Source organism: Meleagris gallopavo, chromosome 5 (assembly GCF_000146605.3).
Source record: "Meleagris gallopavo isolate NT-WF06-2002-E0010 breed Aviagen turkey brand Nicholas breeding stock chromosome 5, Turkey_5.1, whole genome shotgun sequence".
In the NCBI taxonomy this organism is placed as follows: domain Eukaryota; kingdom Metazoa; phylum Chordata; class Aves; order Galliformes; family Phasianidae; genus Meleagris; species Meleagris gallopavo.
The window spans coordinates 9,928,599-9,941,638 of record NC_015015.2 but is presented as its reverse complement, the minus strand read 5'-3'; the positions used below and the strand labels follow the sequence as shown (position 1 = coordinate 9,941,638).

The 13,040-nt window shown below is 39.1% G+C and overlaps 1 long non-coding RNA gene across 1 annotated transcript; it reads left to right on the top strand.

Annotated features, from left to right (window-relative positions):
* Window positions 1–25: 25 nt before the first annotated feature.
* LOC109367668 lies at window positions 26–13,010 on the top strand. The gene is made up of 5 exons (XR_004159827.1): window positions 26–540; window positions 1,658–1,761; window positions 9,967–10,078; window positions 11,137–11,246; window positions 12,015–13,010. It is a non-coding gene; the product is annotated as an uncharacterized LOC109367668 (long non-coding RNA).
* The last annotated feature ends 30 nt before the right edge of the window (window positions 13,011–13,040 follow it).

The window sequence follows — 13,040 nt, the reverse complement described above, 5'->3', positions numbered from 1 at the left end:
AAATTAAAAACCTCACCACCAGTAAAAACAAAAAGGAAAAAAAAATCCTCTACACAGCCTTCTGCCTGGAAATCACCCCTGACATTTTCAAATTTACCTTTCTACAGATCTGGCACAAAATGAGGAGTTTTTGAGTGTGCTGCTTTCACGGCTCTTTCTTTCCTTCTAAATGGACCTCTCAATCTAAGTCAGAGCTGAAGGCTGTCAGCCTGTTTCTACAGTTCTTCCTATGCTGATTGTATTTTATACTGAGTCTAAAAAAAAAAAAAGCTGTTTAGTAATGGGAGCCAAGCAGGAATAAGAGCAAATAAACCATGGTTACATGTTACTTTCTGCAACAGGGGAAGCTGTTGACTGACCTAGAGAAATATGGTGATTAGGGCTTCCTTCTGCTGTTTTAAGCTACTTTGACAATTCTTCTCTGATCTGCTACCATATGGACTTGGTTCCATCTCTGTATTTTTACGGCAGTGATACCCGGAGTTTTGGACGACCAGTGCTGAATTTAATCAGGAACCTGTCTTGCTGAAGTGATATGAGGTACAGATACTGCAATAGCAGCATATTCTTTCTAAATGCACTACATATTTATCTTCAGTATATTTCTTAGAAAATACACAATAATTCGTCACAGTCCAACAGCAATTAGATAGAGCATTAATATATTTTAAGCCTATTTCTTACTGTTGTCCTAAGTTAAATGTTTCTCCCACATGCTAAAATCAAATGTTAAAATCTGCATTCACTTTACTGTCTAAAAGTCAGGCAAATGGCTTTATTTTGGACTATGCTTCTGTCATGCATCAGCACAATAAGAGATGTAGAGTTTGTTTGGTGTAATTATGTAGCTGACTAATACTCCCTTTACACGTTGCTTCGTTACAACATTTTGAGAAGAAAAAATACGTGAGCTTGCAAACAAAAGTTTACATAGGTAAGAGCACCTAAAACTGGTGAGGGAGAAAGGTGGAGTAGTTGTCTTGTTGATTTGTTTCATACCAATGGCAGAGGAGAGATTAGATGTCTTCTTTTTTGCAAATGAAGAGCTATTGCACCTGTTAATTATCAGTGTATATTTTCTTTATAGGATCAGGTGTATAATAAAAATTATACTGCAATCATAAAACAGATATGCTAAATGTTGTTCTTAAGCCCTTATGTTCTGAAGTTGTTTGTGTTCCATGATAAAATGCTAAGGCCATCATATAAATACTTAATCAGAATGAATGTTTGGACCTTGTATATCTGTGTGTCCGTATCAGCCCAAACATGAGAGAAGCAGTGAACAAAGTGAGAGTTGATACATGAATAATTGAGTATTCGTACAAGATGTTGAATATACACTCATACAAATGATTCCTATTAAGAGAACGCAAGGGAAGAAATTATGAATCTCAAATCTTGTATGTATACATATAAGCATATTTAAGTGGGTTAAATAATTATACTGGAAAGCATTCTATGTCACTGATTGTGCTAAGAGAAGTAAATTGTATTTTGGAAAAAAAAATATCTCACCTAATCTACAAAGCCTGTTTGGATATTTTTTTTTCTGCTAAATATGCGAAATGGGACTAGCATCATTTCAGCTATCTTCCTCAAAGCACTGTGTGGTATACAAGTGTGCTTGTTAACATGTGTACTTATTTTGCAATAGGAGCTGTGTGAAGGCTCATCTTTATGCATGCAGTCACAAAAGTGGATTGTGGTAAGGCTGAGGGAGGAATAGATGGACTTGATTGCAAAGCAGTGCAGACCAAGGTAAGACAGCTGGTGGGAATGGAAGACCTGTTTCTCTAGCATCGACCATATTTCTCATATTGTTGACATGCCTGCTGAGTGGGGAGAAGAACAACCGTCTGCCCTTTGTCTTGGTAATGACTATCTAGTACAAAGAGTACTTATGAGCTCACATTTATTGCACTTCAGGCTTTATTTTCCTGGATATGATGAGGGTGAGAAAGGGCTAAATTTAGATCCTGGAGATCTGCGGAAAAAAAAAACCAGTAATAGCTGGTATGTTAGCTCAGCATAAGGCAGTACAATTGTGTGAAATAAATGTCTTAGTGTTCCTATGTTTGTTTTGTTTATGTTTATATTGAGGAGCTCTCATTGTGCTTGGACTGTTTCATTAGCAACAGAACATTCCTGAGGGGATGCCATATGTTTGGGAACTAAGCAACCAGGATCCTCTGACCCTCACTGACTTGCTTAGTATGTATGGCAATCTTTGAAATATTGCAAGTTCTGCAACTGCATGCAGTAAACTAAGCTCAGTCTTGTTCCCCTTCTCTCCCTTTGTCCTTTCCCAGTTAATTGATTATGCTGTTGATGTAATACTGGATCCTATCCAAAGGAAGTTTAGGCCTCTGTCTTAACATGTGCCTTTTTTAGCACACACTACTACTACATTTGTTGACATTGCTCATCTTGTTAAATTTCGGTCTTGTTTATTTTGGAAGATAAAATCACTATCAGTAAGAAGGCTTAGCTTCTAAGCAAAAATGTATTTCACAATATTATCCACTGCAGATACAAATAACTGAGCCTATGTCTACGATACTTGTGTACTGCTCAGTTCTAAAAGCAGGAAAACAGAGCTATTGTGAAAAGTAGGAAAATGCTAGCAGGTACGGTTTCCTTTGGTTCTTGATTTCCAATTGCTTTTGTCTAATATAGCAACTATTCTGCTTTGCTTTGCCTAATGAAGAAGAGCTTAATGCATTTCTCTTCCAAAGCTTCACTCTATTTTTGTGTGGGAAATGCTTGTATCCAGAGACCAAATGACCTGGGGAAAAAAGTCTTGGGGAATTTCTGTGGGCTTTTATTCTGCTGAGCATTCTTTTGAAGGTACTTGATATTGTACAGTTTGTTTTATGCTCTGACAGATCAGTTTAAGAATTTAGGAGAGTGTAATAAAAGTAAAGTAAAAACACTATTTAAAGCTAACCTTTCTTGTTTTACTGCTCCCTCTGAGTTCTTGCTTTAGTTAATTAGAAGCAATAAAGCTTAACTAAATGTCTCTCTGTAAGGCAAGAACACTGTCCCTTTCAGTTGTGCTGAAGGCTGTAATGGGCACACAGTAGCATGGGAGAATATGCTTAAAGCACAAAGTCTTAGAATGTAGTCTGCATCTAAGGGAATCTGATATATCAGATTAGGGTAAGGAGTAGGTGTTAGTAGTGCAAGGGTGGTAGTAACTATCCTCTTTGAGTTATGGAGATATAGGGTGGCTGTACCTTTTAATTCCTGTTATCCTGCTGAAAAATTATTATGATGCTTTCAAGGATCTTCACATCTTAAGAAAAAGGGCTTTGTAATTCCCAGAGTGTGGTAGTTGATACTTAAATGTTGCTGGACATTTAGCTGAGCTGCAATTGCTATCCATAACCAGATAAGAAGTCATAACAAAATCCAGTTTCCTAGTTGGTTTGGGTATTTTAAACTGTAAGTGGAGAGAGGAATGGGAAAGGATGGACCGATCTGTCTAGTGCATGCATTCATTCTTCATTGTGTTGGTACAAGCATTTAATTTTTGAGTAACAAAAGAAACCAGTCCAGCTATAAAAGGAAATGCAGGTACATGAATAAAGATTAATAGTTAGCTCTCCACAGACCTTGACCAGATCTGGGACTAGCACAAACAAAAGAGCAGCAACAAATGCTTCCATTGGAGACTAGTGCAGCTGCCCTTTTGGTAGCAGCCTAAACTTGTGTTAGTTTAAAGCAGCCATAAACCTACAAGAGTATGGAACACATCTTAATTTTTGGATCATTTGTAAAGTATTTTCTTTGCATTTTCAACAGTTACTGTTTGTTGTTGGTATATTAGCAATCAGTCATTAACACTGTTCTTATTGATAAATGGACATTCATCTAAGAATGGTCTTAGATGAAAACCGTTGTCTCTTGCCATTTTTGAAGTATTAATTTCCTTAATTTTCAGTCAAAATTTGGCTTCCCAAAAATGTACTAACAACTGAAAAACCATTGGTATGAATCTTTCTGGAAAATTGATAGCATTATGAGCATTTTGTAGCAAAATTTTAGTTTTCTCATGTTTTAAATAATGTTTGCCAAACCTTGCTATAATTGTAAACCATTAAAAAAAAAAAATAGCCTGGCTAGGAGCTCCATCATTGATGTAGAAATGTTGAGATGAGGTTCTGTTGTTTGTATTAAGCAAGAGGTCAAATTAATTTTGCAAATGAGTTTTGCTGGTCAAAAAGTACACAAATCCCAACCACAGAAACTGAAAGTGTAATGAGATAGAATGGCATGGTACTCCCAAGATGAGACTATTTGTAGAAGGGGAAATATGTTTGGGAGTACCCGAATTATTTAATGCTTTAATTCTAGGAATAGAGGATTTCAAGGAGGGAATGCCTTCAGCTTTTCATAGAATCACAAGGTTGGAAAGGGCCTGCAAGATCATCTAGTCCAACTGTTCTCCCACTACCATTTCTACCACAAGTTACTAAACCGTATCTTGTAGCTCCTCATCCAGGTGCCTCTTGAACACTGCCAGGGACGGCGACTCCACCACCTCCCTTGGCAACCCATTCCAGTGCCTGACCACTCTCTGAGAGAAAAAGTTTTTCCTTATGTCTAATCTAAGTCTCCTTTAGTACAACTTGTGGCCATTTCTTTGGTTTCTGTTTGTTGCCTGGGAGATGAGGCCAAACCCTTCCTCACCACAACCTCCCTTCTGGAAGTTGTAGAATGCAGTGAGGTCTCTTCTGAGCCTCCTCTTCTCCAGACAAAACAATCCCAGCTCCCTTAGCTGCTCCTTATAAGATTTGTGTTCCAGACCGCTCACATCAGTTTTGTTGCCCTTCTCTGGACAGGTTCCAGGGCCTCAATGTCTTTTTTGTAGTGAGGGGCCCAAAACTGGACACAGTACTTGAGGTGCAGCCTCACCAGTGCTGAGTACAGGGAGATGATTACCTCCCTGCTCCTGCTGGCCACACCATTTCTAATGCAGACCAGGATGCCGTTGGCTCTTAGCCACCTGGGCACTCTGTTGCCTCATGTTCAGCCGAGCATCAACCAATACCCCCCAGGGCCCTTTCCTCTTTACAGTCATCCAGATGCTCATCCCCAAGCCTGTAGTGCTGCATGGGGTTATTGTGGAAGTGCAGGACTCAGCACTTGGCCTTTCGGAACCTCATCCCATTCACTTCAGCCCAGTGATCCAGCTTATCTAGATCCCTCTGAAGGGCCTCCCTACCCTCAGGCAGATCGACACTACCTCCTAACTTGGTGTCATCTGCAAAATTACTGAGGATACACTCAATCCATTCATCTAGATCATCAATAAAGATATTAAACAAGATAGGCCCCAGTACCAACCCCTGGGGCACGCCACTTTAAGTCCAGCTGGCAACTCATTAACTCCATTAACCACTACCCGCTGGGCACGGCCCCTTAGCCAGTTTCTTACCCAAAGAAGAGTATACCTGTCCAGGCCACAGGCAGCTAGTTTCCCCAGAAGAATACTGTGAGAGACCGTGTCAAAGGCTTTGCTGAAGTCTGGGTAGACTACATCAGCAGCTTTTCCTCATCTACCAGTCTTGTCACCTAGTCGTAGAAGGAGATGAGGTTGGTCAAGCATGACCTGCCTTTCATGAACCAGTGCTGGCTGGGTCTGATCCCCTGGATGCCATGCACGTGCTGTGTGATCTCACCCAAGATGATTTGCTCCATAACTTTCCTCGGTACCGAGGTCAGCTGACAGACCTGTAGTTCCCCAGATCCTCATTACGGCCCTTCTTGTAGATGCGAGTCACATCGCAAGACTCCAAATCTCTGGGACCTCTCCAGATAAACAGAAGTTCTGAGAGATGGCTGAGAGAGGCTCAGCAATCACCCTGCCAGCTCCCTCAGCACCCTAGGATGAAACCCACCCGGTCCCATGGACTTGTGACAGTCGAGATGGAGGAGGAGCTCTCTAACTGTCTCCACCTGAATCGCTGGGGGTATATTCTGCAAAGTATCCCTGACTCCCATATCAGGGCGTCAGTGCCCTGAGGATAACTGATCTGCCTATTAAAGGCAGATGTAAAGAAGGCGTTGAGGACCTCAGCCTTCTTCTTGTCCTCAGAGGTCACATTCCCCACTACATCAAGTAAAGGATGGAAATTCTCCTTGGTTCTTCTCTTACTGTTGATATATTTATAAAAGGATTTCTTATTCTCTTTTACTGCAGTGGTCAATCTGAGCTCAAGCTGGGCTTTTGCCCTCTTAACTTTCTCGCTGCATACCTTATCAACTTCCTTGTAATCCTTCCAAGTAGCCTGTCCCTTTTTCCAGAGGACATAAATGCTCTTTTTCTTCCAAAGTCTCAACAGTAGTTCTTGGCTCATCCACACCAGTCTTCTCCTGCGGCTCACCTTACGACATTCAGCTACAGCCTGTTCTTGTGTCTTTAGGATTTCCATCTTGAGGAACGTCCAGGTTTCCTGGACCCCTTTACCCTTAAGGAGCGACTCCCAAGGGACCCATGCTACAAGCGTCCTGAACAGGTAAAAGTCCACCCTCTTGAAGTTTAAGATAGCAGTTTTGCTGGTCACCCTTCTGATGTCTCCAAGAATAGAGAATTTTACAATTTCACAGTTGCTCTGCCCAAGACAGTCCTCAACCTTCACATCTCCCACCAGTCCTTCTCTGTTAATGAAGAGCAGATCTAACAGGGCACCACCCCTTGTAGGCTCTCCTGCCAGCTGCGTAAGGAAGCTATCTTCTGCACTCTAGAAACCTCTTGGACTGCTTCCTCTGTGCTGTATTATATTTCCAATATATATCAGGGAAACTGAAGTCCGCCACGAGAACGAGTGCTGGCGATCGTGTGACTTCTGCAAGCTGCTCATAGAATGCCTCATTCATCTCTTCATCCTGATTAGGTGGTCTATAAAAGACCCCCGCCAAGATGTTGCCCCTACTGGCCTTTCCCCTGATTCTTACCCATAGACACTCAACTTTGTCATTCCCAACCCCAAGCTCTTCAACATCTAGACAGTCTTTAATACAAAGGGCCACACCACCACCCTTTCTTCCTCATCTATCCCCTCTGAAGAGCTTGTAGCCCTCTAGTGCCTGGTCTTTGAAATAAGATGAAGACTTAGTCTGAAACAAGTGAACATAAAGTTAACCATTCTCAATGTGTGTGTTTATGTGTAATTTGTTTGTTTGTAAGTATATTAAAATTGAATGATTTTATTATTATTATTCCTTTCAGGGTCTTTTGTATGCATATTAAATGCCTCTTGTTTTATGAAAATGCTAAGATTATGAGAGTTAAACTAGATTTTCTTGTTACATCGGAATGAGGCATAATTTGTGTCAAGTAATTGGAATTACAGTAGATCGAAATTGGTGTAAAATAAATTTGTTTGAGAATTGGAATTAATGTAAAACTATCAAACTTAAATACATTTAATCCCTATTAAAACTAAATTAAAACTCAAACTAGTTTCACTAGATTTCCACTTCCCAGGAACTACTGGATTCATAAATGTAATATATGAAATCATTTATAAAGCATAATATTTAATCAATTACATTTTTTTAAGATACAAAATTATTAATTTTATTGAAAAATAGGTTTTCTAGTTTTCTAACAGTGGCCTTGTAACAAGTTCAGAAAATCAGTGAACCTTAAAAACACATTTTTCAGTCTGGTCGTGTCAGTGGTGAAAGGCAAAGGGGTCCTGAAGGTACTCAATTATGAGGACCCCTCTGAAAGTAATGCCTCCTATTTTATTGTGTTGGCCCATGATGTGAGAGGTGGATGTTGGTGGTATAGCAGTAGAACTTGAACCTTCCCACCAGTATTCCATTACACGTTGTTGTGTGACAGATGGCACTGACATGGAAGTGTGGATGAAGCAAAAGTGTAGAATTGAATTCTTTCATGCATGAAAAAATGTCACCCACTGATATTTATCAACACTTACTCAACATTTGTAGAGACCAACCAGTGAATGTGAGTGCAGTGGCACACTGGGTGTTTCAGCAGTGGTGATGATGATGATAGGTCACCTCCAGGGGTATAGATTTTTACAAGCATGATATGCAGTCTTGTGTTCATTGCTGGCAAAAGTGCATAGGTAATGGTGGTGACTATGTTGAAAAATAGTGTTTTGTAGATTAATTTGCTCTATCAAATAGTGTTATTGTGCTCTTTGTATCTGTTGTAATTTCCATGGAAATAAATTATTTTTGGAATAACCTATGTGCAAAGATATGAGATGCTAACAGAACGAGGCCAGCCCTACACTGGGATTTGGAGCAGTGGGTGGTTGGGGATTGTCGTAAGATTTGAACTTTGCCTTTGTTTCTGGAGTGATTCTGGCAGTACTGCTTGCCAAAGCTGTGAGTTTTAGGAGCAACAGAAGCAAGCTAGTGAGAGAAATAGATAAATCATTGTTGCTTCTGTCTGTGCATACTGTATAAAATAGCTTTGGAGGGAAAAAGATTAAAAAAATAAAATGAGAAGAACAAAGAATAGATAGGAAAGCCTGTCTCACAGACAAGAGACAGGTTGTACAGAACATGCCATTCTGTGCTTTTTCTTCCTGATCTCCTGGGCTGCTGCACAGTAAGTGTTGCCTCTCTGCCATAAAATTGAAATGAAATGGTTGTTTTTGCGTTTGCCAGTGGACGAGATGTTTGTATTTCTTATCAATAATCAGACAGGTGTTGTTTGCATGGTGTCATTGCTGTGATTTTTTCTTTTTTTTTCTCACATCATCCTGTTGGATGGCATCATTCCAAGGGATGTCACTGTGGTGGATAATCAGAGAACTTTGCAGTATACAGAACTGATACTGGGGATTCAAGGCTTTTGTTTTGTCCCTGCAAAACACAAAGGAATTAATGAAGGAAAGCAGCTTTCAAAATTTTTGCGATTACAGCTCATCTTGTCTGTCTGAAATGGTGTTGGTGATGCAGATTTTGGAAGTTGCAGAATTAAATGTCTCTGCAGAACCAGTAGGAAAACTTCAGTCTTAAGAAGTTCTGTATATTTATAACAGAAGAAATAAAAGCCATGTTTTCCATGATAGGGTTTGTATTCTGTTGCTTCTTTTGAATTCGCATACTCGGAGTAAAAGTTGGTTTCTGTTATCCTATTCTAAAACTGATGAGACAAAACTTTTAAGTGGTGAATGCACACAAGGTAAGTTATCTTATGGTTTCTGTTTGAAATCTCTTACTGTAACTGCTAGTTTGTTCTTTAGGATTCATACAGCCTTCTAGAAGACTTGCATTTAATTTGCTATTAAAATGGAACTTAGTCATCCAAGTGACTTGGAACTGGTGCTGCTGACTGCAGCAATACTGAAATATTTTTAAAAAGCTAAGCCCTGTCCTCCTCAATTGCTTTTAAAAAAGGAGAAATAAACACTGCATCTCTGAAGAAAAAAAGAAAACATACTGTGATGCAGAGAGCTATCTTTGTACAAGAACTATCTTTGTGTCTCATACAACACAGCATGCTGTCAACAAAATTACAATTCTTGTTTTTCTCAGACTAAGAAATTGGCTAAATATAAAGAATGCAGGAAATATAAAGTATTGCCTATTCAGGAGCTATAGAAATTGTTGGGGCAAATATCAATTGATACTTTGTTCAGGTGTGTTCTTCTGTGTTTAGATCAGCCTGGTTAAGTGTTGCTGGCAGAGCACGCAATATCTACTTCTGGTTCTGTCAATTTTGTTTGAAAAAAACCTCCCAGTTTTGGGAGGGGGTTGAATTTCAGCTGGTATTTTACAGCAAAGACTTCTGTAATGAATGAAGTCTTATGAAAGAATGAATCATGCTTCGTTACAGTTGAAAAACTTACTTGTGCAGTTAAGTGCTCTGTGGCTGGATTAATGAGTAACTTCTACTTCAATTAGTTGATGTTCTCCCGTGGTGCAATATTTGGGCTTCTTTTTCACTATAAAAACTCTCCTTATTTTCAGACTGTCACTTAGAATCCCAACATGTGCATTACTTCCAGTAAGCTGCTGTTACTCCTCATGGGGGTTATTTGTATTACAGAGTCCCATGCTGTATCATATACTCTTCAGAAAGGTAGGATCAAAATTTCACATCTAGCTTTAACAATTTTCTACACGCTAAAGGTTTTGTTCATAGGCAGTGACAGCAGTGACGGCTGAAACAAAGAAGCTGCAACAGTTTCACCCACTAGGATTTTGATCCTGAGTGATTGTAGATGAGGTACAAGGTAGCGTTAGAATAACTGGTATGGTTTTAATTTCTTGGTTTTATTCCATTCTAAGTTTGTAACGTAATGTTATTTTTAAATGAGTAATTTTCAAGCAACTTCTGACTGATTTATTGATTATTCAGAACGAGTGAAATAAATATGATTTATAAACAACTTAATTAAGCACTCTCAAATTTGCAACAGATTAATGAAGATCCTAATTTGGCAACTTACCTGTGGGATGCAAACAAAATATGAGTCTTCCCTTACGTTGTCTTAGGTCTTAAGATCCAGAATATACTTCTTTTTGGCAAAGTTATTAATTGCAATTGTTCTCTTTCCTTTGTGAAGAATTACTGATCCATAGCAAACTAGAAGAGAAAGCACTGTTTTTATGCTTCCATTTTAGATTTGCAGCTTGACTTCCTAAGTTCTGCAAAGCACTTTCTTCATTGCAGAATTCTATTCTGGCTGTCAAACCAGATACGGTATCTAAAGCATTATAATCTGCTCATTTCAGCAGTCCAACATGTAGCTTTCTATCCAGCGATGTTCTGTTGCTTCATTACAGAGCCATACAGGTGAAACTGATACAGATTACATAGAAATTTCTCATCCAATCAATGATGATTTTTTTTTCCCCATTTTTAAACCCAGGACCATGTTCTTTTTGGTACAAGCTAAATCTCTTTATAGAAATGTTGTCTTGGGGTCCTTTTCTTTCTTTGCTCACTTCATATTTGCACATGGCAGTGCAGTGTGAATTTAGGCTGGGCAGCTCATTATAAAGTGTGGTTCCTGCCCTGGTAGAGGCACTGCACCTGACCTATGTTTCAGGCTGTGTCTTCCAATTGTATTTTACTCAAAAGTGGAAAAAATTAAATCTAGATTAAATCATTCCTTCTTTTTTTTTACCTCTCAGGTCCTAAGTGCGGGCAGAAAGTTCATGAGTCAAGACCATGGAGTTACTTTAACCTTTTCACTCGGATTGTTGGGGGGAACCAGGTGAAACAGGGCTCACATCCATGGCAGGTTTGCAGAAGCAAACGTGGTTTTATCTTCAGAACAAAGTCCTTCTTTCTTTGTTTTTACAGAAATGAGAAAAGGAGAAAACCATTATACTTTGTACTTATTTCCACTTAGAATGTATCACTGAGCTCTGCTCTGTTTTTATGAAACTCAGTGAAGCAGACAGAGAGGATATAGACCTGTTATGATCTATGACAAACCTTTGCTTATCATTTATTATTTTATCATTAGTTCTGAAAAGAGCGTGTTTAGATTAGTCTGTGTAAAGAGGTATGAGTGAAACTGGTCAGAAATAAAAGAACACCTCAGCACCCCAACCATTGTCTAGGATCACAGGCTTGCAGTTTGGAAGATGGAATACCACATTATGCTTGGTGTTTTAAGTTTAAAAATGAATTGGATAAAGACTGTGGTATAAACATCAAAGACACTCTCATGCTCTGATTTGCCCAGTGACCTACAAATTCTCAACTTACTAGTAACCTTTACACAATCTTGAGTAATTCAATGAATTGGTATTTATTACATGTATGTTGTTTTTATCCAGGTATGAAGTCACAACAAAGGGGGACAGCAAAGTTTATGATCACTTATGCTCAAGGAACATAAGAATGCCATGAAAATCTATTTGACTGAAGTGCTGCATGAACCTTAGCTATGTGAATCTTTAAAGAGTACCCACATACATAATTCTGTCCTTTCTTCCTCAAGTGCAGTCAAAGCAGATATAAAGATCTTGTATATTTAACATGTCATCTTTATGTGAAACAGGTTTCCTTGAAACAAAGAGAAAAGCATTTCTGCGGAGGCACCATTGTTTCTGCTCAGTGGGTGGTCACGGCAGCTCACTGTGTCTCAGACAGGTATGGATGTGATCTTTCAGGAGCAGGCTGCAGGTGCAAAAAAATGTTGATTGTAAAAGCGTGTATAATGTAGCATCTTTTTCTGGAGATTACTCATGGATGCTGCCCTTTCATTTGTAACTAGTATTTTCCATTTTTTTATCAGAAAGGGAGAAAAGACAAAACCTTTGAACATTCCAAAAATAAGAATAAATGGCCTTTCAATCTGGATAGAAACTGATTATGAAATTGTAGATAGAAATATAATATCACGATAACCTAGTTAAAATTATCAGGTTATTACAATATTTTTTTCGAGGTAGAATCTGGCAGCGTATATACAGTTAAATGGTGAATGGACATAGTACTGATCTCTTGCATTCTGATAATTCAGCCTATGCTACTAAAAAAAAAAAAAAAAAAAAACAACAAAAACTGAAGCTTGTATTAACTGCAGAAAGACAGGCAGTAACTGAATTAGCATGAAGCCTCCAGATACAGTAAGTCATCAGGCTGATGAATAAATCTGAAGCAGAATAGCAAATTTGTCATGATGGCTTGTTGGTTTTTTTGTTTGTTTTTGTTTGATTTCTTGCTGCATGTTGGTTCTTGTGAGACCCCATCCGGAGTACTGTGTCCAGGCCTGGAGACATCAGTAGAAGAAAGATGCAGAACTCTTGGAATGGGTCCAGAGGAGGGCCACTAATATGATCAGAGGGCTGGAGCACCGCTCCTATGAAGAAAGGTTGAGGGAACTGGGCTTGTTTAGTTTGGCAAAGAGAAGGCTCTGGGGGGACCTCATTGTGGCCTTCCAGTACTTGGGAGGGAGCATAGAAACATGAGGGGGAATGGCTATTTACAAGGGTGGATAGTGATAGGGCAATGGGGAATGGTTTTAAACTGAGACGGGGAGGTTTAGGTTAGATATCAGGAGGAAGTTTTTCACTCAGAGGGT